The 23,408-nt window shown below is 33.4% G+C and overlaps 1 protein-coding gene and 1 non-coding gene across 4 annotated transcripts in view; both read right to left on the reverse strand.

The window, feature by feature from the left end:
• Positions 1–23,408, reverse strand: part of LOC142983926 (uncharacterized) — a 241,187-nt gene that overhangs the window by 201,647 nt on the left and 16,132 nt on the right. The window lies entirely within an intron of this gene.
• TRNAL-CAG (transfer RNA leucine (anticodon CAG)) lies at positions 20,613–20,696 on the reverse strand. The gene has a single exon. It is a non-coding gene; the product is annotated as a tRNA-Leu (tRNA).

A 23,408-nucleotide genomic window follows, 5' to 3' on the forward strand; every position in this document is an offset into this window, starting at 1 on the left:
AATTGACAATAGATACATAACCTATGCCCGGTTTCTGAGGCACATTTAGCAGTAGTTTATCTGTTCCAATTGTCATATTTACATATATGAGCTTAAACGCTATTGAGTATATAAACTTTCGCTAAATGTACCTCAGAAACCGGGCACCTGTAATTTACATAAAGTAGGTCACCTATGGCTAGTCTATTCATTCTTTTCTCTACCGTTTACTTAACAGTGTGCAAGCAAAGCTGTTCAAAACACCTTACTATATCTAACTATAGCTACAATAGATAAGTTAACCCCTAATTTAAACATATAGTAGCCGCTAAAGGTCTACGGCCAACTAGTAAGTGGTTTAACCTCCCCTATTAGGTGTACGTGACGTTTCAAGCTAATAACACACCGGCGAAACAATGTTAGCTGCGTTTTGCAGCCGTAAACCGAGGATTTCGTGTGTTGTTGTGCAACCCCCTTTAAATGTGTATTTAAAACTGTGATTAAATTACGACAAGTTTTAAATTTATTTGTGTTGGTTTTGTCATAGAGCCATTAGTAAGCCTTTATTAGGTATCAAACAGTAAAGTAATAATTTCATCATACTATTATATGTGTTTATTTTTAGCAGCAATGACAGCCGAGGGGTAGCTAGTTATATTTTCTTAACACACACGTGGTCAAGTCTTACCTAAGACAACATACCAATTGATTTTAACTTACATTTTCGTACTTATAGGTGAATTAGGCACAATTATCAAAGACTCAGAGGATGAAAGAATATAACAGTTTTTTAAAGATATAAGCATAAGAAATACAGAACCCGTAATCTAGAATATAAGGTAAAGGAAAACGTAGAAATCGTATTTTAGGTCCCTTGTTTTAGAAAACGCTTTTTCTTCCAACTCCACACGGTTTTCTAAACAAAGGTTTCCTTCTAAGAATTCTAGTAACATATTTACTTTCCGAACCCGCAGTTGAACCCAGACGCATTTGTTAACTGGGTTAGGTTCGACTACACTGTATATTTTGTCAGTCCTTTTTTCTATATGGTTAGTGGTCAAAATACTGTAAAAAAAAAACTGTTGAATCTAGGTCCATTTTGCAATACATAGCAACATACATACGTGAATGGTTTTGAACAGACTTGAAATTGGTACTTGGTACCATGGCACCCTGTAATTCCGTTTAAAAAAACCTATTAAATGATCCATGGATATATGATGATGATATGGATCATACATGGTCAAAATTATTGAAAGATGAGACCGAAATCGCAATTATATTTATTGCTACCAAACCTTGCCAGACCTCCAATATATTGGCAACAGAAGGCGCCGAATTACAGCGTGCTCTACGAAGCACGCCGACGCTCGGCTCAAATTTCTCGGAGCTTCAGCAAGGTTGTTCCATAGATGGGTGTCCATCTATGGAACAACCTTGCTGAAGGTTGCTTAACATATTGACTGCTAACCAATGAGCTCTACTAAAATATGGAGGTGTTATTTTATAGATATCCCCATGAAACGTTTCAAAATTAAATGTATGATAATAATATAATCTATCGAATCAATGTTATTAACCAATCAGCTGTATTTTCGATATTTAAACCAGTATCAAATTTTGATGAACAATCGTTTATTTATACAGTATTTAGTTCATATTAATCCGCGGTTACTAATAAAATTATAATATTATAGTACTTTTGTATATTTTAACATAATCAATGTAGTTGTTTAATCCATGCTTTAAAATTGAGGTCGACTACACATACTAAAACATATTTACAATTATTTAATGTTTTTTATAAATTTTGATTCAGGAACGGCCACGGCTAGTTTGACTTGTGCCAAAACTTTAAGAAAATCAGATGATTCCCAAATAATAATACGTAATCGATTAAGAAATAATAAAGTGTGTACGAAAGTCATGATTTTGGCTGGGCCTAAGACTTTTGTATTTTGCAATCGCTTATAGTCCGAAAAACTTAGGTTTATTGGTCCAAACAAGAATTTGAACCGCAGGAAACAATACTACAAAATACGACAAAATACTACAAAATAACATCATCGTCTTTAAAGTATATAAGTTTACATCGTGGGCGTATGTATTGATACGCCTTCACCACCTATTTCTTAGAAAATCACTTTATATTGAAATGCTAATATTTATAAATACCATCCTAAATTTACTCTACTCTTTGTATCTTCCTGAAAAAACAGTTGAAGTTTGAAAAAAGGGGATATCAATCTGATTTTTTTGAAGTTGTGGGCAGAGGTGTTTAAAAGTTTTAAAGTTTGCAAGTTTGTTATTTTATGATACAATTCCGTTAAGTTACTTACAAAACAGTGCTATAATTGTTAGTAGATTTTATAATACTATACTTGCATCCTAAAGTATTATAAAAGTAAATGTGTATTTGTTACTAGGTAATCCCTCTTTTACCTCAAAGCGGTGAAAACGAATTTGAACAAATTTGTGAAAGTAATAGATTATAATAATATTCCGGAGAGACTGCGAATAGGTAGGCTACTTTAAACAAGCAAAGATGATGGATCTAAAAAATCTAGTAAATAAAACTTTAATCATAGTCCAAATCGAAACTGAGACCTCCATAAGCAGGACCGTCAAGGCAGAAAAACGTCACTTCCTTAACATATTTTTTTACCATTTCGTTCAATTTCTCTCTCACTCACTCAGACCCAAAAAAACCTATTACTACAATACTGTCATCCCAATACTTTCAATCTTAAATCACAAAGCCGAACCTGACCTCGAATTATCGTTTTTATTACACACTAAAGTATAAAAAATATTCCTTTACAACTAGGCGAGCTATGAAAATGGAACTTTTATATGTAATTCTCATTTTATGGCCGTTCAAATTAGGTGAATTTTGCTGTAAAAGAAAGGTTTGTTTAGGTGTAAGGTTTAAACTAGGGTTTAGGTGAATATGAGTTTAATTCCGTTAGGTTTTTATTCCCTTTTAAAATTCTATTTTTATAGGGTTCTAGAGTGGTGTAAATTATACTTCATCAAATATTCATATTCCATGTTTTAGTTCAGATTTTCAAATGGGATTTTTTCATTATGATTTATGGTGAAGTTAAACAGAATATTTAGTAATAAAAACGCATTTTTAATTCAATCACCATGATGAAAAATGCTTCTTATATTATTTTATATTATGCTTTCTTAATCACGCTGATATCTGAAACTACAAGCCGAATCACTACATAATTATTATAAAACGTCCCCTCGCTACGTCTGGACTCTATTTGTCAGTCTTTTCACGGTAAACTCAAAATCAACTGAATGGATTCTTAAGGAAGGTTTCCATGTATTATTTGTCAAGGTTTTTCTGAAACTTACTTTTTAAGACGGGCGAAGCTAGGGCGGGTCGATAGTGTAATATAAAAGTATTGTTTATATTAGCCACGTGTAAAAGCAGAGTTATCAACCTTAGAAACAGCCTCTACAAATATTCAAGCTTAGTATATGCGACTGAAACTACAACGCAGATAGGTAAAATATTGATATATTCAATAAAAAATAGACACTTGTATCCACAATAATTGACCTTATAAAAATCATTATAATAAGTCGAAGTACACACTCCAATGAGCCTATTCATACGACAACGTAACGAGGTCGTAACAACACCATAAGTGCGAGCGAGACAGACATATGTTTGTTGACATTGATTTTTGTGATACGAAGGTCATATATTGCATTGTGTATGGGAAATATGTCAAAGGTGTTATTGTTATATGGGAAATTAATGGTGTTTCAAATATAGTGATAGTGAAATCTATTTGTGTCGTATAAAAGAGGTTTGGGTATAAATGGTAAGTATGAATCGGGCTTTTTCAAGAGATATATGCGTTCACTATCTATCTATATAAGCAAAATAAAAAAGAATTATAAATATCAAACGTATACTTAAAAACAGTTAGTGTTTTTTTTCCATTTCAGAAGTTATAGCTGGAAAAGGAACTTGGCAAATACTCTTAGCCACTCTTTTTTATTAACAAGCAAGTTGTTATAGAAATTTAGGATCGAAGCAGTGGTTAAGGTCACCGTGCCACGACCACTGTGCTGGGAGGTCGTGGGTTCGATTCCCACACGGAACAGTTATTTGCGCAAACCATAATTAGTTGTTTCAAGTCTGGTTGTGCTTTGTGTACTTTGTTTGTATGTTTGTAAAAGTCCCCGCGACACAAAATCAACTCTTAATGCGGGATTTGTCATTTTTAAACAAAGAAATCAATTTATTTACTCTCCTTCTTTCAGCGAGTAGCCTCAGTTTCATTCGCTTTTGAATAGTTTCTTGTCAGTCGAAATTTTGACAATTATTTTCATGCATCTGCTGTCACTTTATCTACCAGTTAGACTATCTGACACTCATTCATAATCCTAAAACTGCTCTTTACATGACGTACAAAAAAACTATTAGCAAGTGCAGCAAAAGTGTAATTTCGAGGGCCTGATTTAAAAACTGCACTAGGTTAAGACATCACTTTCGACCCAGAAATATTGATTTATTGTCATTCCAATCGGCATAATTTATGTAGTAGCAATACAATCGTATTTATTTCATGTAACATGCATACCAATGTTGTAAACGCGAAAGTAAGACGTGCTTCAGAAGTTTACAAGTTTTAGTTAAAACACGCGAACCGTTTCACTGGCACTAGTTGTATTGCAGTCAAACTCTGTTTAAATCTCGGTTTCAAAATAGGCTACTATTTTGCTGTTTTTTCAAACAAAGAGATTTAATACATTTATGTATTTCATTGACCGAATCTTTAGACACTAATCAATTTTCAAATAAGTTTTCTGGAATCGCGAATATTATTTATTTGGTTTTCTTGCAATTAAACATAACATATCTCTTTACTCCTAGCTGTAAAAAGAACAGAAATACTTGACAAAATTAGACTACTGCTATGAACTAAGGACCTCACTAATATCGAGAAGATAATGTCCAGCCGAAATCTTTTATACGTCTAAAACATTAAAAAGCACGAAAGAACAGACAAGCGTCTTAATTTATTTGAACCGAACTAGAAACTTAAACTAAAAAATCTTGTCTAGGTATAGCAATTTTTTAATTGTACATTAAGTGCTTTTAATTAAAACAAGCAGTCTTTTACCCACATACCCATACTTAAGACAACAGGATACAACACCCGATACCAAATAAATTATCAATATTGAATATCTCAAATTATTCATGAGTTTGTATACAGGGTGGTTTATCATCCCCTGTACAAATATAGAGCAATTAATACCCACTCCAGTTTATTAAACGATGGCAATTATATTATTTAATGTGATTTGAATTGTTTTGTCATTGTGTATTCTATGTAATCGTTGCTTTTTCAGTTCGAAGGCTGTTTCGATACTAAAATAGAGTTATCGATTTTGTCATTTAATTTTATATGCATCGATTATTTTTGTATCTAAATGTAGGTGAATTGTCATAGCGGGTGGATTGGTAGTAAATATTATGTTACAACTTTATAACCTAAAAAAGTAGATTCATTAGAATAAGAAAAAAAAATGGTTATTACCTATTTATCCATTTTTTAACCCATTACTGCCCGACTGCTGTGCATGTGTCTTTTTCCAATCTGAATTAGGGGTAAGCTTATGATTCCACAGGCTGGCCAAGGGCCACTTCGAGACCTTGGCTGCCTTTAAAAATGCGTTGATAATTTTTGGATAGACAAGGTTTCATCACGATGATTTCCATGACTACTGGAACAAGTGATATTTATTTCAATTTCTTATTAAAAATAAAATTTCTGCATCAAATAAATAGATCATAAAAAAATTTGCTTATGATAAAATTGAGGCTGTAATTTTGAGTTTTGCATTAATGGCAAAATAACTCAAACACTCATCTCAAACAAAAATATTTCAAGAATTGCAAATTTTAAGGTACTATGTATAAAATGTCACCAAACTTTCAAGAAGCTACGAATTCCCTAGCCGCCGAAACCTTTACAAAATATAACTTAGCCAATACAATAACAGTCTGAGAATATATTACGGATCCCAATACAGATCTGATAACAGGCTATAAACTTAAACAAAAGGATGTATTCACAACAATATGACCGTACATAGCCGAAAATAGCCGAGCGCAGCCGATAATAGCCGATCGGCTATACTTTACGTTTATGAACGTTATGACGTAATACCGTGGTTGATTTATAACTTATTACTTTTGGAATTATCTAGAGTTGTTGATACCGATTTGTTGTTAGATTTTTGGAGAAGTCAAAAAACATATTCCTGACTAATAAATAATATAGGTGGACGTACTATGTTCGAACGACTTTTTATGTACGAGCATTTACGGACAGATTTTCAAAATTCAGAATAATTAAATTTTACAGCTGTACTTATAATATTGTGTTAATAGTTTATAAATCGCAGAATTTAGTTAAAACAGTCAGTACAGAAGATATTTATTACGAGGTTTAGAAAATAGTTCTACAATTTTTTTTCGCAAGATATTAAACATCAATTCAACTTCAAAAGTACTACATTAAAAAACTAAAAATATTAAAAAAAGCAAGAACATAAATCATCCCATTACGTCAATATAATATCTCACTTGAAGAACGACGACACTAAACCAAGAATACCAAATAAAGCAGTGGATTCACGAGACGTCAAGAAAGCTCACACCGAATCTAAGAGATAGGCCACAAATAACACACCAGTTTAACATGACCTCCCTCACCCCCCTCTTGTATTATAAATTTGATGGGAAAGGAGGACTGCGGTGTATATGAAGAGGTCTGTTTAAATTGGTGGCTGGTTGCCCGCCCGGGCACGCCGTACAAAAGCAATTGCCTGCCACTTGCCTACGCGGTTGATTTATTTCCTCATTATGGATGCTTATAGAGATGGTGTAACCACCCGTTTGTTTTAAATTTAGTGGTTCCGTTGAGGATGAGATGATATTTTTATTTTTTTGGGGTTCGTTTTTTGAGGGATTTTCTGAAATTTTGTATGATGCCATAATAGTTTACCTACAGAAGTTTATGGCTATAGTCTATGGTACCAGGGTATAAGGAAGTATCAAAAATTACGCATGTAAAGTCAAAAAACACATCTTTGAAAGAAGATATCTTTTAGCCGCGTACCATATTTTTTAACCCGTGTCTGTGCCATTTCTGGGCAGAATCTCCTTCAGCACGAGGGATAGGTTAGTCTTTGAATCCACCACGCTGACCAACTGAGGAGACCAGGAGGACCAATTATAAAAAAACGAAACTTAATCATCTGTACCATTCAAATCAAAACCCAAAAAAAACAAGGAGAATATAAACCCAGTCTTACCCTTTACTAAAACGAGCATATGTAGCTTAAAAATGTTCTAAGCAATTAAACAATGATTAATGGTTTTTAATTGTTATAATGTTTTCGCGAAACATGCAAACATGTTTTCCTGTGTAATTAGACCCCTTGGGAGAATGAATGTTTACATCATACTATACACACGCGAATACTATCGCTAATTTAGAAATAAAATATATGACGATGCACTTTTTTTGTGATAAGTGGTCAACAAATGTTAAGGTTACTGAAAGTGCTTTGAATATTGTTTTTTGACACCATGAGACGAATTATTCACTAGCACTATACAGCTAAACAAAACAAAGACATTAGATTCAACATTTTATTATATAATAGTTCGCGACCGGCCTGAAAATATGTCTATTTAGTACCGTAACGGTTATAAGTCTGTATCAAGACTAACATTTTAAAAAAGTAATCCAACTAAAACTGACTCCTAACTTCCTAAATTATACGCCACTAAAAGAACTTCGTAAAAAAAATCAGCAAACCCTTAAAACAAGGCTATTATTCGAAACTTTTCAAAAAATTGCTATTCAGCAATTTAAAAAAATACCTGTAGGAAACTCTAGTTGCTCAGTCCATCCGTTGTTTCAATTGAAAACTAAAGAAAAACACAAAATAAGTAGGTACCACAAAACTTTTGCGAGTGAAAACTTTCGTAACAAAAACAACTACCAGTATTTTAACCACTTTTTTATTGAAAAAACCTCGGAATAAAATAACTATGTTCTGGAATAACAAGTGTGGTTTAGACTAGTTTCCCGGCGAACAAACTTTTTGTGGCTGACTGTTTGCTGGTAAATTCAGAAGCCATACGCTGATGAATGTAAAACTAGTCTACTTTAGTAGTGTTCTATCCCTTTCTAAGTTTAACATAAGCCAACTACCAAAAAAGGGTAGTGTATTCTGGACAAACCACAAAACTATTATTATTTCGCTTTAATTATTAAAACCACATTGACAGATTTTCGCCACTAAATATACAGAGAATGTGTCACATAGAAAACTCCTAAACTACAAAGAATTGTGCAAACAATGAGCCACAATGAAGACGCGACCTACAAACTCAGCCTAAGCTCTTAATAGACACAGAACTCTTTTAAGGCCGACCTTCACCGTTTAGGTAAAGAATAGAATAAAGTACAAACCTTGACAGGTAATATTTTATTGTCTAATTCCGAGTGCTTTACTGATTTACTAAAGAATACTAAAGATATTGACGGCAGACAGCTCGTATTAAATGCTTTAGTTTGGTGAAATTGCGTAGATGTTGATGTGGGTTGGTAAATAAATTAAATTAAAGTATGTAATAGTCAGGTAAGATATGTATGTGGACAGTTAGTGTCGAAAATGGGTAGATATACAGTTTCATTGTGGGTCTCAGCTGTCATTTTCAAAGATCTTTGACTGTCGTTAACAGCAGTCAGAAGCTTGAAAGTCTGACAAGGAGTGTTACCGAAGGATGTCGTGTGTGCGATAACCCGGATGGTGGAGATCCGATAGGCAGTTGCTCCACGTAAAATACTGATATTCAGCTGCATCCAGACTGGAAACTGACTCCAACATAGTTGGAAGAGAGGCTGGGCTGATGATGACAGTTTCACATTTTTAAAAGCTTTTTTATTAATGAAAATAGTGAAACGTCTACAGTATATTCACTACAAAGTAGTGAATGCAATCCCGATCTCGCGGGATCCCGATCTCGCGAGATCCTGTGTATTTTTTCGGGATCAATCCCGAAGCATAATATGACGAGATCCCGTTCGGGATTGTCGGAGAGGGCATTTTCAGCAGTTGGCTTCATTGCAATAGACTTAAGATGCCGATTAGAAGCTCGTACTATTGATACACTTTGTATTTTAAGAGGCTACTTTCAAAATGCCATGTGATTACTTTTTATTTTGATCTCCTGGAGCTACACCTACTTTTTTGATTATGTTCATGTTATTACACCTGTTAATTATGTTACGTTGTTAGTAATATTGAAAAATAAAGGCTTTTATTTTCTTTTAAATAATAATTTATTGCATTCACCACACTATCACACACATATTACATTAAACAAGCCGTTCGAATTGTATTATTTTTACTAACTAGACGGGATCCCGAAAATCTCGGGATCCCGCGGGATTGATATTTCTGATCGCGAGGGATCTCGAGTTGACGATCTCGAGTCGGGATTGCATTCCCTACTACAAAGTGATGTGAACTTTTGTGAACATTAACTTTTAACAATCACAATCACTGCCTATTGTTTGTAAACCAATTAGTAATGTTTAAATTGAAATTGACATACGAAAAAGTACGATTGAAAATGTTTGCTACAAAGATATGTATTCGATAGTGTATAACTGTCTACATACATATTTTTAAAGCTAATTTAGTACAGCTGTAGTTTCGGTAAAATTGCGTAGATATAGGTGGGTGTGTATGCCATTTAGATGTGTGTCTGTATAGGTATTTTATGTGCCTTAACTTTTATGGTCATTGGTACTACAGATAATATTTATTGCGTCTAATAAATTTGGGGCATTTAATTAGTTGAAGATTAGATTTAATGCACTCAACACAGCTTTCCTATTATTGCAACTATTTAATTATAGCATTTAACAAAGACTCTTAATATTGTCATTTTTGATACAATAAAGAAACCAAAGAAAAATAGTATTGCTAGTTTTTCGGGGCTTAACTTTATTGAACTATTATAAAGTATTTTACTTTAAAACCCGATCTTACGATGAATAATTTCAAATTATCAAGTTCGTAACCGCGTAGCTAATGAACGTAATGTGGCCATATCTTTTATCTCTCCCACCAAAAACTCAAGTAAATTTTGATAATTGACTCCTAGATCTTTATTATAAACCTTAAATACTAACTATAGATATCCTATAACTTCTAATTGGTTAAACTAGAAAGATACAACTACTACTAAAACATTTCTAATTGGATCCACTATTTGACTTTACTCAGGCCCTAAAAGTTTGGATCTAATACTCAATGCTCTATCACTTAGGACCTTTTGGTTCCTGGAAGGTCTAAGATAAACAGACCTTCGGTGCTAATATTTTTGTTTCATAACTAACGGCCCTAACGGGTGCTTTGATTAAATTAGTTTGGGTTTAGGTACTGATAGTGTCTTAAGATAAACTGTGAAATTTCACACATTTATAGCTTCTTGTTGGTAAATAAAAGTATTGGTAAATAAAAGTATATTTCTGTTAGTGATACTTATGACGTTTTACTTCTGAGAAATAGTACTCGGGACACCATCCCGAGTAACAAGTAAATTTTAAGTTTCTAAATATGAAGATGAACAGGTATTGAGCCAAAACTTTTAGAATTTAAAAGTTATGATGAAATATTGAAACTAATGAACGATTTAATCGACCTATGAGAAGTAGCCAGTTTTAAGACCCCGAGCTACACATAATTTAGGACACTTTTTATCACATTATATGTTCAACTATATGTATAATAATTGACCCAGACAAAAGAGTGGCATCAAACAAGAGTAATAAATTGGCGATAGCTATAAATTATTCTCTGCAGTGGCTAGAGAAAAGTTGTGAATGATGATATTTGCTCCCAATAATTATCTTGATATAAAGCCTTATTAACCTTATTGTGATTTTATTTTTGTCTATACGGCCCCTCAAACTAACTCACTATGGATAAGCATAGACATTTTTATAACTAAAGGTCAGTAACCTTAGCAACAACCAATCCATAGTCCGTCCCAGTAATCAAGTCCACTCGCCACTTGTCCAATATTGAAATGGGACCGATCAGCTGTCCAGGCACACCTAAATCAAACTCTTGCCTAATCTTGGGTAAGTCAGGGGCACCGGTACAGCGATACTGCCCGGGGACACGCGACGACCGACGACATAGACTCTATTGACAAATTACTTTGCCATTATTGGGTATTTGGGTGAGTATGTTCTGTTTTTGGTGACTGTTGAGGCACATTAGTTTAAAATGAAGGTGGATAATACGGAAACGAAGTAAAAATAATTAACTTACTAAAAAAAATTATTAATTTAATGTATAATTTTAATTATTATTGTTTATACATACTTACTTACTAACTCTATAGGTCATGTACCGTATACGATAGCTTCAAGGATTCTATTCTGTATATAATCTTACACTGAATACATAATTTTATTCTCATGGACATTACAGTCCTTATTAAGATGCGACCATATTTTGTATTATGTATTAAGGCTTGCATTATTTATTAAAAGTTTCAAAGTGACTGACTTTAGGCCAAAACTTCTTTTGCCAACGCATGTTTGTTTATCTTCATGTCCTAGCGTGGATTCAGCTAGTGAAGTCTTTGTCCTAGTCTGCGTTAATGTCAACCAGAATTTTAAATCACAAATATTTTTAACAGACTACTAACTTTTTGAAATTATTCAGCTTTTCTTTAATTAACCTATATTTATTTCTCCTATATCTATATCTCAACTAAATATACTAAAAGCAATCTAAATCGAAGGAATCCTGGAATCAAAGGTCAGCGCTGATCCGGGCCTGACAACTCCAATATCAGTTTATTTCTGTAAAAAATTAACTCGAGAACAAATTGGCACAATACAACAAATACCACTTTAAGTTGGAACTTTTTTATTTCAATTCTGGAACGAGATAATAATAGGATAGTCGTAAAATGAGGCCATTGTGGTATAAAATTTAGTATACTATATTTAGGCATTGCTATTATAGATACTATTTTTAGTATTGATAGACCAATGGTTTATTCGCCTCCTACGTAGAGAATTGTTAGAAATTTAAGCAATACAGACGAACTTTTCAAAATTACCCGACGTTTCAGACCCGTTTAGCAATTAAGTGTTATTGGTACAAGCTGCGATAGTTTAATTAGAATTAAAATGTTCTGCGGGCTTATCACGTATCTCAGTTGACAGCTAGTGTACGTCAAATTGATGGTCACTATTCAGTACATTGCTGCTTTGACGTAACGTGTTAATAACTCTATTCTAAGGGAGGAAAAAATGTACAGCATAGTGGCTTTCAAGTAAATGTCAATTGAGATACGTGATAGCCCCCCTGGAAATTATTGTCACTTGAACTGCGTAATACTCGTTACCGGCGGTTCTGTATAACAAGATGTATGGATGTGAATGAGGCAAAGGAATTTGTCAGGATCATAACATGTGGCGTTCTTTGGTCTCTGCATACTACAACAGGAGAAAGGTGTGATTTTAATACATGTATGTACATATGTATGTATGAACGGTAAAAAAAACTCATTCGGAAAGTTTGCTTAAATGCAAAGTCTGCAACAGCACCTGGCCAGCGTGGTATGTAATCTAGATAAAAAGCCAATGCTAGTTTTCTTCTGCTCCCAAGTTTCTCGACCTAAAAACCTCACCACAAATAAACCCTTTAAAACCAGATATAATATCATAATACCATTCGAACGCTACCTATTCCGTAAATACATATTCCAGTTGAAGCTTACACTAAAATATACTATTTATGTATAAAATTATGCAAATATCAGTATTATGGTGTTACGTTTAGTCCGCAGTAGTATGTTAGCAGGTCAGCAATTAAATTATCAACGAGTACTAGATCGTAATTCATAAACTGCAGCGTAAACTTAAAGGGTGCAACACACGAAACGCGAGAGCGTGGCGAGACGTTCTTTACGTACGTTTTTTGAATTGTCTTCACGTTTATGCGGGTCGGATGCAGGCGAATTATGACGAATTATCCCTTTTGCAAGGGCTTAAAGCCGCGCGTTTTATAGTGGCAAGCGTCTGCGCAGTACTAACACGTCAACAGACCTGCGCCTAATTCGTATGTGTGGTTTATACAACTATTAGCGACTAGCTGACCCGCGCAACTTCGCTTGCGTTACGTAAGAGAGAATAGGTTATCCCACTGAAAGAATTTTTCAAATCGGACCAGTAGTTCCTAAGATTAGCGCGTTCAAACAAACAAACAAACAAACTCTTCAGCTTTATAATATTAGTATAGATTAGTATAGATCACACTCGCCGTATTCTCGCTCCGACTTGCGTTTGATCCGCAACCGCGTCGTATGTGTGGTAGTTTTAATATAATATACACCTGTGCTGTATGATATATCTTTTACGCTTTATTTTGAGTAATAAACTGGACTAGAACTTGTGGTATAAAGTGGAAAACTTAAAATAAAAGAAAGTGCTTTTAAAATTTAGGTGCTCAGTTTTTAGAAAAGTGCAGTTTTAGCAAAAGTGGTAGTGCATATGTAAATATATGCAGTAGTAAATATAAAGAACCTACAATCATATAATCGTAGATGTATAAATAAATTTTGCGGTTTTTACGTACTAGCTTATATCTACGGCATCACCTACACAAACAACAAACCCCTAATGTACGGTATTTGGTATCAACAATTTTTATTTACTCTTTGAAAGATCGGCTTTCTTTAGTTACGTAATTAAAAACATAATAGTACATAAAATCCTTACACTTTTCCTGTTCCATACACATCCTTACGTCTTGTCATACTGGTCCTCCGGTTACATAATCGTAACATCTAGGTCTAACTAGAACACAATTACGATTAAATACGATTAGTAGTAGTAGTAGTACTTCATAACACAAGTCAATTCCTTCCAACTACCTCACATATCGATAGGCATACATACCATTGCTTTTTCCGATACAGAGACGTCTAACCTTACGGGATTATTTTACTATCGGGGTCTAAAAATAAACCCACTACAAACTTGTAACATGAAAGTCGCGATCTTATTCAGATAAATGTCCGATGACGACCCGCGCTAAATTATTCAAAGGACCGAATACAACCTTTATCCACGTCTTAAACCTTCTAGTATGTTTGAGGAATTTTCATTCAAGTATATAGAAAAAAGTTTTGGATATACATATATCGTACTGAAAATACATTAAATTGCGATAATTTGTTAATATAGGTAATATAAGTTTTCTTTGGTGTTCTCTGGTCTCTGTCTACTCCTATGTTAAAAAGGCGTGATTTTGTGAATCTATACTTAATATAATAAAGCTGAAGAGTTTGTTTGTTTGTTTTATTGTTTGTTTGTTTGTTTGTTTGAACGCGCTAATCTCAGGAACTACTGGTCCGATTTGAAAAATTCTTTCAGTGTTAGATAGCCCATTTATCGAGGAAGGCTATAGGCTATATAACATCACGCTACGGTCATTAGGAGCGGAGTAGCAACGAAAAATGTTACAAAAACGGGGAAAATTTTGACCCATTCTCTTAGGTGACGCAAGCGAAGTTGCGCGGGTCAGCTAGTGTCTGTATAATTTATAAATGTTATCTAAGAAAATACCCTGTATGATTTTGGTTCCACTATGCAATCATCAATAACATAATAATATATATCTATACGATCTCTATTGAGATGAGCTAAGATCTCCCGCCCGTCTTGTAAGCAAGTCATAGTAAATTAATTTTATTCTCAATTGTTTTATTAGTTCATAGTCTAAGATTCATCATCTTTTTTATACTTAAAGAATTGCAAAGTTTTTTTCATATCGCTAAAAGAAGCGAAATATCGAACTTCTTAAAACTCTAAAAAATCAATAACAAAAACAGTAATTAACATGACACAAGTCATCAGCATTTTATTCAAAACCTCAAATATTTTTATCCGGCATCCACCATTGAGCTGCTTAAATATTCGCTGGCAATCCCTTAAGAAATAACCCGTGAATATACGACTTGATTGATTGAGCCGACGTGATGTGGTTACACACAAGAATTTTATTCTACCCTCACTTTTCCTTATATTCTATTGTAAAATGATATAAATATCTGTTTCATTTAATTCACGCACAATTTCACAATGGATTATGTCAAATAAAAATCGATTTTTCGCTTTGTGTTCTAGTAAAAGGGTTTGTGGTGATAGCTTGGTTTTTCATACAAAATATTAGATGACATATTCTTGAAAAATTTGCAAGATTTTTGTTTTTGTTTTTTACTTAGACACTTTTATCTTAACTTAACTCTAATCGCTTTGTGCCAAATTCATCCGTATTTTTATATATTTGCTGTGAATTAAATTCAAGAAAGTAAATAGTTGAAATTAATTGATGATATCTTTTGTTCAACATTACGGCATGGTAATATCATTTAGTACCTACGTCTACTATCATAAATGCGGCTGTTTTTCTGTACGTATAACAATTTATTACGCTTACAGAATAAAACTACTAAACCGATTAAAATTAAATTTGGTAGTGCACAACTTTTTCTAGAAACAACATGGTTTTCTTTTTACACAGAAATACCCGAGGGGCACGAGCAAAAGCTCTATTAAATAATGCATTTTATAAAAAAAACATATTCATTCGTTCTCAAAATCTTTTGTGTGATAGAATCAGTTCACTCAGAGTTAGACTTCGTATATCCAGTGAGTGAGTGAGTGAGTGAGTGAGTGAGTGATTCCGAATGTCGACCTGCGTTGGGCCGGCGAGATAAGCCGTCGGGGGATAAATACCTACCCTGTCACTACTACTGATAGTAGGGTAGGACCGAGTTGAGGTTTTGTGTCGCTAGTGAATTAGGATTTCGATGTTTTACTGAGTTGGAGTAGATTAAATGTTAGGTGATGTTTTGAATGTATATGGTAATGTGAATTTGAGTAAAATACAAGTAAAGTCCTTTGCGTTCTTGCAAAATAATCAATTATACATTTTTCTGTTTACATTCAGCACGAAGACATTAAGTTCGATATAATTTTTTTCTCCACTCTAGTGTATTTTTGGTTGAATAAAGCCTGAGAATCTTGTATTTCAAGTTTTATAAAAATAGTATCCAGAACTGATTCCACTTATGGCAGGAAAAACGTTTAAAATACTGTTCACAGTTATTCTGAAATATTTTCCACATCTTATATTAATATCATGGATTCATAGACGTAGTAAGACTAAAATAATATAAAAAAGAAGCATATTTCTACCCAAAAACCTACAATTAACCTTGACAAAACATCCAGACAGATCAATATGAACTGACTATATTCATGTCCGAATTACAATGCAACAATAAAAAACGAACGTACCATTGCGTGGCGAATTGATTACGGAACATAAAGGTATTTAGGTCATGCGTGCCGTGGACACGGTTAAGCCCTTTTGCTTCTGAACACAAATTAAACTGTAAGCTTACCGTATTAAGTTTTGAGGTAACTTTAGATTCCAAAATTTGAATACTGTTGTTCAGTTTTTTAATGTTTTGATTGTATCTTATGGTAATGTTGGTATGTGTTTTAAATGATGACAATTTGGTTTTGAAAGTGGGGTATTTTGAGGTAAGAATTAGAAGGACATATTTAAGCAAAAAGTAGCGCGATTCTGTAAAGTCGTATAAAAAGTTTGACATTTAGAATGTACTGCCAAAATAATTCCTACGACGTCCGTCATAGGCGCTGATCAGGTTTTCATAGAAAATTTCTCGATGACAAGCCGGTTGTCGGTAGTCGATAGTAGTGGAAAATCGAGCTACTGGAACCTACATTTGGAAACCGAACGATCATTGCGAACCCGTTTTCGCCAAAAAAGCTCATTTTTTCGAAAAAAAATCAAACCTTTAATCTTTGGTTGTTTGTTGCGTTGTTGCGCTGTAGCATTGTTTGGTGTTAGAAACAATGACGTCACATCTAAACCTACTAAAGTTGCAAATCCGCTGTATTTTTAAGTGAGAGATTAGCAAATTTTCCATTTTGTTTTATTGAGTTCCAGCAGCACTCTGGATTACTTCAAGGTATGCTAGAAATACTGAATTTAAGGCTGATTCCTCGCTAGAGATAACACAGTAGTATTAAGAAAAGGTTACACAAGCACTGATGACGCTTTTAAACAAAGTATCACTTTATTTGATGGAACAATAAAAGTTAGCTTTAATAAAAAACCTCGAAGTGAATAAACTAATTTATACTGTATGATTACGAAATCTTTATCAATCTCCAATCAAAAAGCCATTCTTTCTCACACAAAAACCATAAGTGCAATTTTCGCCACTGAAAATATCCCATACATATCCAATGACTTTCGAACTCTTCGCATCAACATATGTTATACTATATAGGTATATAGAGACCCCGAGTTGCTATATGTAGGTACATAGCAAGCCAGGGTCATAGTGAATCAGCCCCAGGTGTTCGCATGATAACACGGCGTGTTTCGGAAGGCATAAACACCCGGCACACAGACATGACAATAACACCCAACACAAATTGTATAGGTAATAAGTGTCGCACTCGTTTTGTAGATTGCTTGATACATATTATTGAAATGTATCGCTTAGTTAAGTTTATTTTGTAAGTATCGCATACATCGAAAAATACGTGTTTTATTATTTAAATACATACATAATATCACGCCTGTTACACCCGAAATTGTAGGCTCGGGTGTTTAAAATAAACCCACTTTTCGAGCGAGCGCACGAATCTATTGTCATTTTTGGTCACTTTACCATACTCCAGGCTACTGTTTAGAAATATTCACATACTAGAGGCCGCCCGCGACTTCGTTGGCGTGGAAACCCCGATCCCTCAGAAGCTCCGGGATAAAAAGTAGCCTATGTGTTATTCTGGGTCTTCAGACTCTTTAGCTACCTATATACTATATTTCATCGTAATCGGTTCAGTAATATTTGTGTGAAAGAGTAACAAACATCCATACATACCTACAGTAGTAGCATAAATCTGGGTAGGGAAAAGCCTTGTAGGTATTACTTTTCCGCACCCGGGAATCGAACCGTGGACCTCAGGATTGGCAGTTAGATACACTACTACCAGCACCATAAAAGCAGTACTACCCCTTAAATAAATAAATAAGTTACTTTCTATTTACTTTTTAAATACACACATAACTTTGAAAAGTCATTATTGTGTTGTCTCGGGTTCGAACCTGCGACCACTTACGTGCGTACCAACCCTTAGATCCAATAAAAAAATCCTTAAAAACTTCAAGAAAAAGGCCAATAAATATCAAAAGCTCTTCCATTTGTCAGCCTTGAATAAACCAATACCATTAGCCGTTCAACGAGTATGAGCAACAATACTAAAAGGCATGCATGCATGGGACATGCGAACCGAGAGTTGGCATGTGCATGACATACATCTAGCCGACAAACAAGCTTGCACTTCGGTGACATTGTACAACATGCGACGCGACACTATTGATAAGATAGAAAGGTAGAACAAGATGTACCGACTTTTCTAGTAAGAATTTGTTATCTATTTTACTGAGAATAGTAATAGTAATACTTTTAGAGCATAGAACAATAAGATTTATTTTGGGTCTATATTTAGGTGAATGCAGAATGAAAGGTAGTTTTTTTATGTATAATACTAGTTTCGGCCACAAAGCTTACTTTTTACTCCAGGATATCATTCAGGAGGTTTATTTAATGTCTTAATGCGTTTAGAGTACCTATCTGTTAATTTTATCAACATATTATGTTGAGTAGTTTTGGCGTTGAATAACAAAAAAAACAACGAAACTTTTAAACCTTCGTATTTATTTATATTTTTAACTAGCTGACCCGCGCACCTTCGCTTGCGTCACATAAGAGAGAATGGGTGAAATTTTTCCCCGTTTTTGTAACATTTTTTACTAGTACTCTGCCCTTATTGGTCGTAGCGTGATGATATATAGCATTTCTCGATAAATGAGCTATCTAACACTAAAATATTTTTTCAAATCGGACCAGTAGTTCCTGAGATTTGCGCGTTCAAACAAACAAACAAACTCTTCAGCTGTATATTATTAGTATAGATAAATATTACTCCTGTTATAACCATTCTTAAACAAATTATTCCAAATCATACAATATCTTTACCCAAGAAACTGGTATCAGAATTTACTTCCATAAAAATGCATAAAGCAAATTCCAATCTAGTGTAATGCAGCCATTTAACTATCGAGAACCTTTTATCTGAGGTCATAATATAAGTTAGCTCTTTGATTTTTCATCGTTATATGGAAATATTCTACTTGGGGTCCCTGATTTGCATGAATAAGTATCTCATAATCCTTGTTCTATCCATATTTCCATACTAATATAGTAAATAAGAAGAAAGTCTGTCTGTCTGTCTGTTTTATGCCGTTACGGCTGAACCGATTTTGTTGTTATTAGCATGAATATAGTTGGAAATTAATTGCATAAAAGTAGATAACGGATAGAAGACTTGGTTTTTGTTTAAAAAAAAATTTATGTTTGTGTTTGTGTATTTTAACAAGTTTAGTTTTAAATTATGCAAGTTAACTAAGCATTTTGTTATAATATTATTATTTTTTTACATATGCATCTATAAAAAAATCCTTCTGCAGATTTTTACTAAATATTTTACATTTTTCCATATTTTTAACGATTTTAAATTCTCGCGACTATTACACATAATAATATCTTAAAGGCGATTGAAAATTTAAGGTTAAAATCCTTAAATTTTCAATCGCGCTTGAGACCCGTTACATTATAATATTATAACCATATTTTTATATTGCGAATACACAATTAACTTAATAACAGCCGAGCCTAAGCTCTTTTGCGTCGGTAAACTAAGAAACCTTTCAATATATTTCCTACTTTTTACTAATTTATCGTAACCCATGATATATACTAGCAACGAAATACATGTGCCAACATAACCCTTCAATGGCATACGCGTCTGACCGAGCCTAAATTCGCGCTTACATTTGTATTCATAAACGTGAACCGATGGGCCGGCCGATAGCCATAGGGTTAGGTGCCATTGTCAGCGAATATTGTGATTGTATCTTTTATTTTTGAGTAATTTTTAGGGTTATGTGTGAAATTAGTGAATAGATTATAATTGTTTGGTTTTCTAATTTATTATCTAAGAGGATAGTAATATGATTTATTACTGTAATTTTTTTGACTAAGTATAATACCAAAGTAAAAAGTCGTGTGTATTAAAAGAAATACTGTCTTACTCGATAAGGGTCTTGGGTTATAGAGAAAATTATTTAAAAACACAATATTTTACGATGACTATTTAACTATACAGTACGATTAGAAAAAAAAACATTATTTTTTAAAGAAAATGATATGTTAACCAGCTCTTGTCTTAAAAGTAAAAAAAAAAAAAAATTTCTTGAAGAAGTCTAAATTAAGAATTAAACATAGATTCAATACTTAGTAATAATACCATCGCCTATAAAAATAAAGAAACTCTAAATTCTTGTGGACAAAATGTAGAAAATACCAAAAAGTCTGTCAGAAGTGGGATTCGAACCCACGCCCACAGAAGTGGACTGCGACCTGAACGCAGCGCCTTAGACCGCTCGGCCATCCTGACTTGGCATTCACTGCTGAAATTATGGTACATTTATTGGCACAGTTTATGATGGCTAAATGCCTTGCATGTTGGATAAAATTAAAGCTTACACGTGGCTTATACTCGAATCATAATACTTATAGTTCTACGTATCGCACGCTCCCCTCCCTTTGCCTTCCCCTCCCTAAAGTTACCTCACCCCTCTTCACGTTTGGAAAGAAAATTTCTTGTGATGAATTAATCGGTTTTTTACAATTCGTATTGTAGCGTTTTAATACGTTGAAATGATAATAATGATTACAGGGTTAATATTGGCACCATGCCTATTTTACTACTACCGAGCATACCCACAGCTTTTTAGAGATTTTTTTTGCAAAGAATGATTTTTGTTCACAAGTCTTTCTGGGTGTGATTCATTATTTTTATTAACCCAATTAAATCTTATTTCTTAAAGACTTTATTTAATTTAAAACTATGTGACTTCTATACTTATATGCCAAAGGCTTTTATGATTTTTTTCGGAGGTGAACTTCTTAATAAGTTCATTTATGTTTTAAAAAAGCGATGATGAGTCTGTATAACCAAAACTTTTGGGGTAGACCAATTTGATTCCATTAATTAGTTATATAAAACTTACAACAAACATTAGATGAATCTTTAAATTTTCTTAAGCTAATCATTTATCTTCATACAAACAACGTGTTTGTATCAAACTCATCTACGAAGTAATACATCGCTCTCACTCGCACACAGCCCTAATGTTCCGAACTGATTTGTTCGTGGAAATAACCCTATAATGGCTAAGCCATTCCGACCTACATATACATGTACGGGTTGAAATGCATTTCGCTATGAAAATAGCTTTTTTTGTAGTCATTTGTGGCGCACAATTTTCATTAGTTTGAACGCGGGTCAAGGTGTATCCCCACCCTTTGTATGTAAGGGGTGATGGGAAATTAGGGGGTGAAATTAGCAACAATATTGTATAAGATAAATCATATTATAATGCAAAAAGTGAAGCATAGATTAATGGTTGTGAATACTAAAAAAGTTAGTAAGGTACTTAAAAGTCGTCAATAATTATGTTCGTTTTATTAAGTGGCTGTAATATTTATGCATATTCGTCATTATGCGACATATAAATTTTCTTTTAAACTATTAAGTTAAACTTGAAAAGCTTATAAAAGGTATTAGCATTTATCCTGTTTCAACTAGAACGAAACTTTTATCATCTTTAAATCTAAAAAGGAAAACAAACAAAATTGCAAACTATTTATTTAACCATCACGCTGTATATAAACATATCATAAAAAAGATATATCAATGTGTGCGTGTGACCATATACAGGGTGTATGTTTTCGTGATGTTTTCGTAAGGTGTTAGAGAGCTTTAGAAACTCGAAGGTTAATGCTGGAGTCTATTCTTGTAATGTGGTGTATCATTATACTGATATTATATGTAGCTTATGTTATGGTTTTTGTAAAGAATAAGTTTATTGTAGTGGAGTTTTGTGGGCTCATTGTTTTCGTCGCATATCTTTGTGTACACAATGGAATTTGGGGCACTATGATAGACTACGATATAATTACTTAAATAAAGGTGAAATTCTTTATAAATTTGCAATGAGAAGATTGCTTCAACAGATAAAATTGTAAGCTGGATGGACAGATTTCTGTTAGTTGAGGAAGAAAATTGTAATTTTTTAACGTACATATGTCAGGCCGTTACCATAGTCGATACAATTCGATCGAAACATCGGGTAAACAAATGAAGTATCATAACTTTAATTTTCAATCGCGCTTAAAAGACCCTTTGCATTATAATAGAAGGTTCTTCTTATCAATTAAATTAAATTCGACGTCTATGACCAGTACAACTACGACAGAAACTGCCTACAAAATTAATTCTAAAAAAAGCTCAAATTCAACATCGTAGTAAATAAAAACACAAACCGTAAAAAAACCATTCACACCTCACACCCACATACGTCCTCGGACCAAAATAGATTATCCCAAAAATAACACGTCCCAATTTATTCCTACTAAAAATACATCATTATCTGTTTCAAAACATACAAGTACTAAATCCGGACAATAGCAATTGTCATACGAAATAAGCCTATTGAATACTTACTGAAATTATACACTGAACCATGTAATGATAAACTGTTATTTTTTCATCCAAACCTGTTATTTTCGTGGCTATAAAGAATGAACGGTTTTATTTTCTTGATAGTTTTGATTTATGATGATTGATAGGAAATTTTACCGTAGGTTGTAAGGTGTTTTATTCCATAAACTTCTTCTATTTTAAAGTGTTTTTATGTTTGTGTTATATGTAAATTGCGAGGGAGTTCTTTGGTCTTTGCCTACCCCTATAGGAAAAAGGCGTGATTTTATGTATGTATGTACATATCTACGTAAGAGCTGATAAAACCCCGTGCAATATACTTCTGTAAATATTTTAGTAGCACATAAAAATATTATTTAAATTGATTTGATTATACCTCCTTTTGAATTTCATCTATTACCAATGCAATATTGTGATAAAACTAATAGGAACAGTATTAAAAACCATAATCACGTCAAAGTTCAATAACTAATTTCTTAATATTAACACACTAAAAACATAATAATGAAATTTCAGTAACTCTACACAAATAACATCGTATTTCCCGAACAATACTAAACACATCGTAAAGCGCGGTCTCCACACGATTGCAAGACTACAAGC

The sequence above is a fragment of the Anticarsia gemmatalis genome, chromosome 25 (genome assembly GCF_050436995.1).
Source record: "Anticarsia gemmatalis isolate Benzon Research Colony breed Stoneville strain chromosome 25, ilAntGemm2 primary, whole genome shotgun sequence".
In the NCBI taxonomy this organism is placed as follows: Eukaryota; Metazoa; Arthropoda; class Insecta; order Lepidoptera; family Erebidae; genus Anticarsia; species Anticarsia gemmatalis.